Source organism: Arvicola amphibius, chromosome 6 (genome assembly GCF_903992535.2).
Source record: "Arvicola amphibius chromosome 6, mArvAmp1.2, whole genome shotgun sequence".
In the NCBI taxonomy this organism is placed as follows: Eukaryota; Metazoa; Chordata; class Mammalia; order Rodentia; family Cricetidae; genus Arvicola; species Arvicola amphibius.
Genome location: NC_052052.2, coordinates 44464282 through 44471623, shown reverse-complemented (window position 1 = coordinate 44471623; position 7342 = coordinate 44464282).

The window sequence follows — 7342 nt, the reverse complement described above, 5'->3', positions numbered from 1 at the left end:
TGGTCAATGAAAGCATTTGAGCCAAGACTTAGGCAAGAAAAACTCAGCAGAGAATGAGTCCTGTGGTTGCTTTCCTGCCAGCGGCCACAATTAGACACACCTGAGCAGGAAGCCTCACCTGAAGAAAGGTCCTGATTGCCTTGATTCACGTGGAAGATTGACCAGCGTGAGGGCAGAACCTTTTGGTTGCAACCTGGATAAGAAGGGCATGGGCGAGGGACGATCATCAGGTCTTTGGCTTGCTTGGCCTCCCCTTTTGCCACCAAGTTAATTTGCTTGCCGGTGCTGTTGATTCCTCACTACTAGAACCGGTATTTCCAAACTCTCATCCTGGACTAGGAACATTCAGCTCCCCAGGACACCCCAGACTTCTGGTATCAGATTGAGAGGCTGAGGCTCTCCGCCTTCTGGACTGAGCAACTACATATTGAGAGCCAGTATTAAGAAACTACTCTTCTGAAGCACCAGCCTCAAAACCGGTAAATACCAGATGAATTCTCAGCTATCTGGTGAGGTTATGCCACCATTACTATTTTATGTCTGTACAGTCACTTCTTATTTTATGACTACATATGTCTATATATTCAGCCTTTATTTTATGTCTATATATGTTTATATACTTATTCTTTTAGATCTGTTCCTCTAGACAACCCTGACTCATAAAGTGAGCTTCCAGACCAAGGGACAGTGAGCATCATGCACAGAGGGTGGGGCTTGTGGTGTCTGGAACTTAGCATGGAAGCCAATGTGGCTAGAAGGGACTTGAATGTGGAAATGGGGGAACAGAAGATTTCAGACATGTCTTGTTATGGGGCAGGCATTATGAGTGACCACTCTGGGTTTGGGACTTTGAGCAGAGATCTGTCATGATTTGACCCATGTGTTACTCAGGATTCTCAGAGCCCTCAGCCCTGCTATTGGCTTAGGCCTTTGATGAGAAATTGGGATTGACAATATACACAGCTTCTGCATCACAATAGTTGAAACTGTTGGACTAGGGTTTCTGATGCACAGGATGCTGACGACAGCGTCCCACCCATTAGACCACACTGCCTCCCCCAGTCCTCCTATCTGATTTTACCATGGTTAAAGAGTAAAAAGACCATGCCCCAGATGTCCTCATTTTAAATTATATGTATTACTTTTTATGGCAAATCATTCATATAATTATCTCAAAAACATCTAAGAACTCTCAATTGTGAATTTCAATAGGTTTCACATATATTTCAGAATCCACAATTATGACTCTGCTGTTTCCTTTATAGCCTTTCAATACACACATACACTTACTTAAAACTCCACCGTCTCTGGGATTCCAATCAAGTTTTGTGCAATGGTTAGGATTTTCCTGGTGGTCCTGGCAAAGTTGGTAGTCTTTGTCTTTGAGCAACCTCGGTCCTGTGCTGACGTTCTTGGGACCTTTCTAGTTTCAGGTGTGACTCTCTGTATCTCTGCCTTCCTCCCAGTTTCTGTAGGAGTCAGGCTGATGTCAGGAGTGTCTGATCTGTGGGTCTCTGCTAGGTCTAAAGGCCTGGGCTTCTCCCCTTATTCTGATTACAGCTTGATCCTGTCATTAGTGAAGAGTGTGTCTCTATTCCGCTGGCCATTCCTGAGTAGCTCATCTAACCTGAGTCATCTGTAATGGAGGTGGGGTGTCCCTGGAGATTCTTTGTCCCTGCTGGACTCTGTGTGGGATGGGAGCATCTGTGTGGCTATCTCTTTGCTGTGTGTCCTGGACAAAATGGAGAGCAAACTGGTAATGAAATACAGAGGAACAGAGGAGGGTGGAGACAGGTCTAGAGAGTCGCCATTTTTTGGGGGGGGGGTAGCCAAAGGGCTGGCTGTGCTTTCATACTGAGGGGGTCACAAAATTGGCTATATTGGGATCCAGGTGCTCAGCACAGGGGCTCGGTTAGGAGTCAATATGGGTCAGAGCCAACAGTGGTTGGAAGAGGGCCAAAGTCGTGGGATTAGCTTGTAGGACTGCTAGCCACTGGCTGATACTTACTGAGGGTTCTGGCTCACTCTGTTTCCACACCTGGACTCACTCCCCAGTTGCTGAGCATTGTTAACTCATGAATTTTCTTAACAGTGCAGTGGAACCTGGAACTGCCTCTATGTTAAACAACCCTGTGAAAAACAGGCTCGGCTCACAGAAGCTAAGAAACATGAAGGACATTAACTCCACAGGACACAGTGAATGATTTAATGGGGTGGGGCAGGGTGGGAGGAAGAGAGAAGGGAATCCAGGCTTCTGGCTGCAATGACAGGTACCCAGGTGAATGAGGAGTATGTGGGCTTTGTATGGGAGATGCTGAGCATAGCTGTGTGTGTTTAGGACACCAGGGCCTGTGAGAGTCTGGAGGTTGCTGGGCAGGTATAGATGAAGAACAGTGTGTGGGGTTCAGAGGCGCAAGCTTCAGTGTTCTCTCAGGAGCCGGGAAGCCACAGAAAGACAGCTTCCCAGGGAAACCTGGGGAATGCTCCAGGCTCTGGCCCACGCACTCCTCTGAGGAATCTTCTCTCCTTATTCCAGTGCTGTCCCTGAAGGCAGGCAGCACTTGGCTGCCAGAAGCAGGCACCCATCTCTGGCAATTGCACTCTTAACGTGTATGGCATGGGAGTCTGCACAGCCAATCCATACCCTGGCAGATAGGAATGCTATACTTAGGCTATGCCTAAGTTTGTTCCAGAACAAACGACCCTGCTTACCCTAGGCTGTGACAGAAGACCAGGCAGAAACAACCTGAAGGAGGAAGGGTTTGCTTTGCCTTTTGCTTTCAGGGGGACATCAAGGTGGGAAAGGCATGGCGCTCTTGCAGTTGGAATGTGTGGTGGAGGTGCCTTAGGTCCTGGTGGATCATGGAGCAGAGACTCTGCTACCATCTTCAAGGCTCTACCCAGGGACTCTCTTTTGCTAGGTGGGCCACAGTCTCAAAGGTTCTACAACTTCGCCAGACAGTGCCACCTGCTGGGGGATCAAGTGTTCAAACACATGAGCCTGTAGAAATTGCACATCCAAACCATAGCATCTCACATCTGGACGGCAAGGATAACTGTCTACCTCTCCTCTTCCTTGCTCATAGCATCCCACAGCTGGATGGCAAGGAAACTCTCTGCCTTTCTCCTTCCTCGCTTTCCTTACCTGACTGCTTCTCCCCGGTTCTTTCGGCTGCCTTATTTCCTTCTGGTTTCTTTCTGTCTCTGTCCTGCTGTCATCCCCCCTCCCTTCCTCAGTATCTATTTACTTTCTGTCTCTTCCATCTCTGAATGTCTCTGCCCCTTGTCTTCTCCCCTAGCTTGTCTTTCTCTCCACCCCTGTGCCTCTAGTCTTCACTCTCCTTTTGTCTCTCTCTTTCTTTCTGTATCTGTATCTGTGTGCCTCCCCTCCCCCATCTCCCGCCTCCAGGAAGGGGGCAGAGATCATGGGGAGGATTGGATGTCATTAAAGGCACAAAAGGAGAAAGGACTTCTCTCCTGCTTAGCCCTGGGGAATGCCTAACGATAAGAGACACTTTGGTGGGTAATCGATAGGAACAAGATGCAGCGAGACATCTTTGTTGGGTCGCCACTGACGGCAGCTCCCTCTAACCAGAGCCCCTGGGAACAGCTGGCCTCTCAACTAGGCTTAGACGGAATGCAGCGCAGCATGGAGAACTTGAAGTGTGAGCCCAGCACACATGACCCGGGGGCACCTTATTTCCATCACTCCCCTCCCTTCCCAGTCCTCCTCTTTCCTGGCACTGCTTTACAAATATGAATAGGGAGGAACACTGCAGTGGGTTAGATGTAGACTGTAGCAAACCTAGGTTACTGAGGAAAATAAAGTCTCTGGCTAGCCCGATACTCATAATATAGCCTGACATCCTCATTGTAAACCAGGGAGTTTCACACCCATCATCCACTCTAGGCAAGGCCGCCTGTTTTCTTTGCGAATAGCAAATCTGGTCAAGGCATCTCCAGTTCAGATCCTTATAGACAGGATGCCACTAATCTGCTTCACTGTCAAAATACCAGGTTCATAGGAGGTGGTTAAACACAGTGTGTGTGTGTGTGTGTGTGTGTGTGTATCGTACACAGTAGGCGCTTCACAAAGTGTTTGTCTGATGGATGGATCTGCCAGTGTTTAGACCCAGAGGTACAGTAGGCCTACTTTCTTTTGCCTCTGACTTCTGAAGAGGTGATCTCTCAGTTTAACCTAAGTTCTTTGTGAATGTGACCAGCCCTATCTTTCCGAGGTCTCAGGCCCTGCCTTTGTTCTCTAATGTTTTGAAGATACAGAGAGAAGGAAGCAGGCCATGCAGGCAGATGTTCAGAACTCCTGCCTCCTGTATAAGCATGCATCAGATATGGGTTATGTAACCTGGCTTTAAAATGATACCCCACCTAAAAGGTGTATGTAGGTGTTAAATCCATCAGCGCATTAACCCTTTGATTGGGTTCATTATTTAGGTGGTGTTAATGTGAGGAAACTAGGAGATGACTCTTGGTTGGAGGCCCCTGTGGGGAGTGTGCTCTGGAATCACGTGTCCTGGCCCTTGCCTTTTCCTGATTCTTTCTCCTCTCTGTATGCTACCAGGTAAACCAGTTTTCTCTACCCCCTGATCCTGCCACAATGCTCTACCTCATCAGTGCACAGCAGTAACAGAGCCAAGGGACTGTACTAAACCTGTGGAATGAGTTGATATCTTCCTCCCTTAAATAGTTTTTCCAGGGTGTGTGTGTGTGTGTGTGTGTGTGTTATTTCAGGTTTTTTTGTGTGTGTGCGTGTGTGTTACTTATGTATATGCATGATGTATGGGGTATGGATATGAGCATGTATCTATGTGGGTGTGCATTTGCATGTATGTACACGTGTGAATAAAGGCTAGACAGAGGTCAACATCTGGTGTCTTCCTTGATCACTGTTTGCCTTAGTCTTTGAGTCATTCTCTTGGTAAACCTGGAGCTCGCCAATTGACTGGCCTGGCTGGCCAGTGAACTCTAGGATCTAACTGTCTCTGCCTCCTAGTACTGAGTTACAGATGCACACACTATCCCTGGCTCTTTATTTGGTGCTCAGCATCCAAATTTAGGTCCTGAACTTAGTACGTGCACAGCAAGTACTTTGCTGACCGAGTCATATCCTCAGTCCTGTCTTTTTGTTTTCTTTCGTTTTTTGTTTTTCGAGACAGGGTTTCTCTGTAGCTTTGGAGCCTGTCCTGGAGCTAGCTCTGTAGACCAGGGTGGCCTCAAACTCACAGATATCAGCCTGCCTCTGCCTCCTGAGTGCTGGGATTAAAGGTGTGCACCACCACCGCCCAGCTCCTCAGTCCTGTTTTCTCAGATATTTTGTCTTCGATGGTAAGTGTCTGATGAGGGAGGTCCTTCTGTATATGTGTGGCTTTTATTGGCTAATGAATAAAGCTGCTTTGGCCTATGGCAGGGCAGAATGTAGCCAGGCTGGAAGAGATAAATATATAGAGACTAGGCAGAATCAGAAAGCTGCCAAAGGAGAAATATTTCAGACCTTACTGGTAGGCTACAGCTTCATGGTGATGCATATATTAGTAGATATGGGTTAATTTAAGATGTGGAAGTTAGTTAATAAGAAGTCTGAGCTAATAGGCCAAATTGTGTTATAATTAATATAGTTTCTGTCTTATTATTTGGGTCTGGGCAGTTGGAAAACAAACGAGCAGTCTCCATTTACAAAATGGCACACCAGCATGGAGCAACGACATTCACATAAAACCTGCAAGTACTTGGGAAGGAATTCTAGACACAAAAGAACAGAATTAAGCACAGCTTCTTGGTAGCAACATTTTTTAAGATAAACTCTGTTTACTGGCAGCAAGCAGAACTACAGATCCTTTAAGAGACATCTTCCAGACTGAGTGTTACCAGCAAAAATTGTAAAGCTTCTTTAAGAAATGACAGCTGCCTGGTTCATGCTGGCAGCATGAACTCTGGCTCTTTTGGGAGGCTGAGCCCTTAAATGGGGGTCTGTGAGCAGCATGTTACAAATTGCTTAATGGTGACAAAAACCCACTGCATCCTTGGAACTGGGGCAGTGAGGTTGGCTTGCAGAGGTGGTGAACATGGCTTACAGAAGTGGTTAACGTGCTTCTGCCATGTTGGACTGGGAGGAAAGACAGGTAGGGCCATAGAATTGGTCTAGCCAAGCCCACTTAGCATTTTAAAAAAGGTGCTTCTGGTCAGAAAATGATCACAGATAGAGAATAAATACAGATTCAGACAGAAATAAACCTCTGAACGGGTCACAGTATATTTAAAAACGTACATAGGCTTTGGAGAGAAGGGAAAAAGATAAGAGTACAGACAGTCATAGGTTAAAGGAGTAAAGAAAATAAAAATAAATATTAAAAAGTAATAAAGAAAATAAACCACATAAAGATGAAGAATACACAGAGAGTCTGTATTATGTATATTAGTATGTTTTTAAAAAATTTTTTTGACTGTGAATGAGCTAAGTATAGAGAGACATTTCAGTGAGTGGGCTGGAAAGCTAAACCAACATATATATTGTAAAGGTATCTTGACTTCAAAATTTGAGTTTAAGGATATGTTACTTTGGGAAAGAGGTTCTGTTTTTGTTTCCACAGAGGATGGAGGACCTCTGGATTCTTTTCATGCTAATGTGGTTTGATGGAACAAGACCTCCTTCCCCAAAGGTCTCCATAAACCCTAAAAATACTTTGCCCAACAAACAACAGGAAGCAGTTTGGAGAAAACAACACCCAAATTCCCAAAATGATTGTTTATAAATGTTTGTTTTCATTTAAAGGGGGATATGATATATAGAGATGAATACTTTACATTGGTTCAGACTTTGGTCTATTGATACAAATTTAAGGTCAATTTGTTATACTGTGTATATGTATATTTCTACTCTTGATTAAGTTATTGTGTTTGTGAAGTTCATTTTAAAATGTGATGTAAGAAATAGAGATTAGTTAATAAATAGAGATTATATAAATAGTTATAAATAGAGATTAATAGTCATCCATAATAGTCAAACTGTAGGCATGTTAGTTAGGTTTTCTAGATGTACAGAGATATAGTTCAGTTAGATATGTATTCTTCAAACCTTTCAAAAACTTACAGAACATGGCATTTAAAATATTTTAAGAACTTAGACTTTTCTCGATAGTGAGATGTGTCTACTTTTGGCAGTACCAATTTCTTTGGAGAAGTTGATGGACATTGAAGAAACTCATTATGGAATTTGTCTTCAATATGACAAGGCTGGCCATTTGAACAAGAAACTGCTCTTCCCTGGACTGCTTGATGGGATGCTGTATACACTGGACATATGAGACCCACAGAAAAAATGATTGCT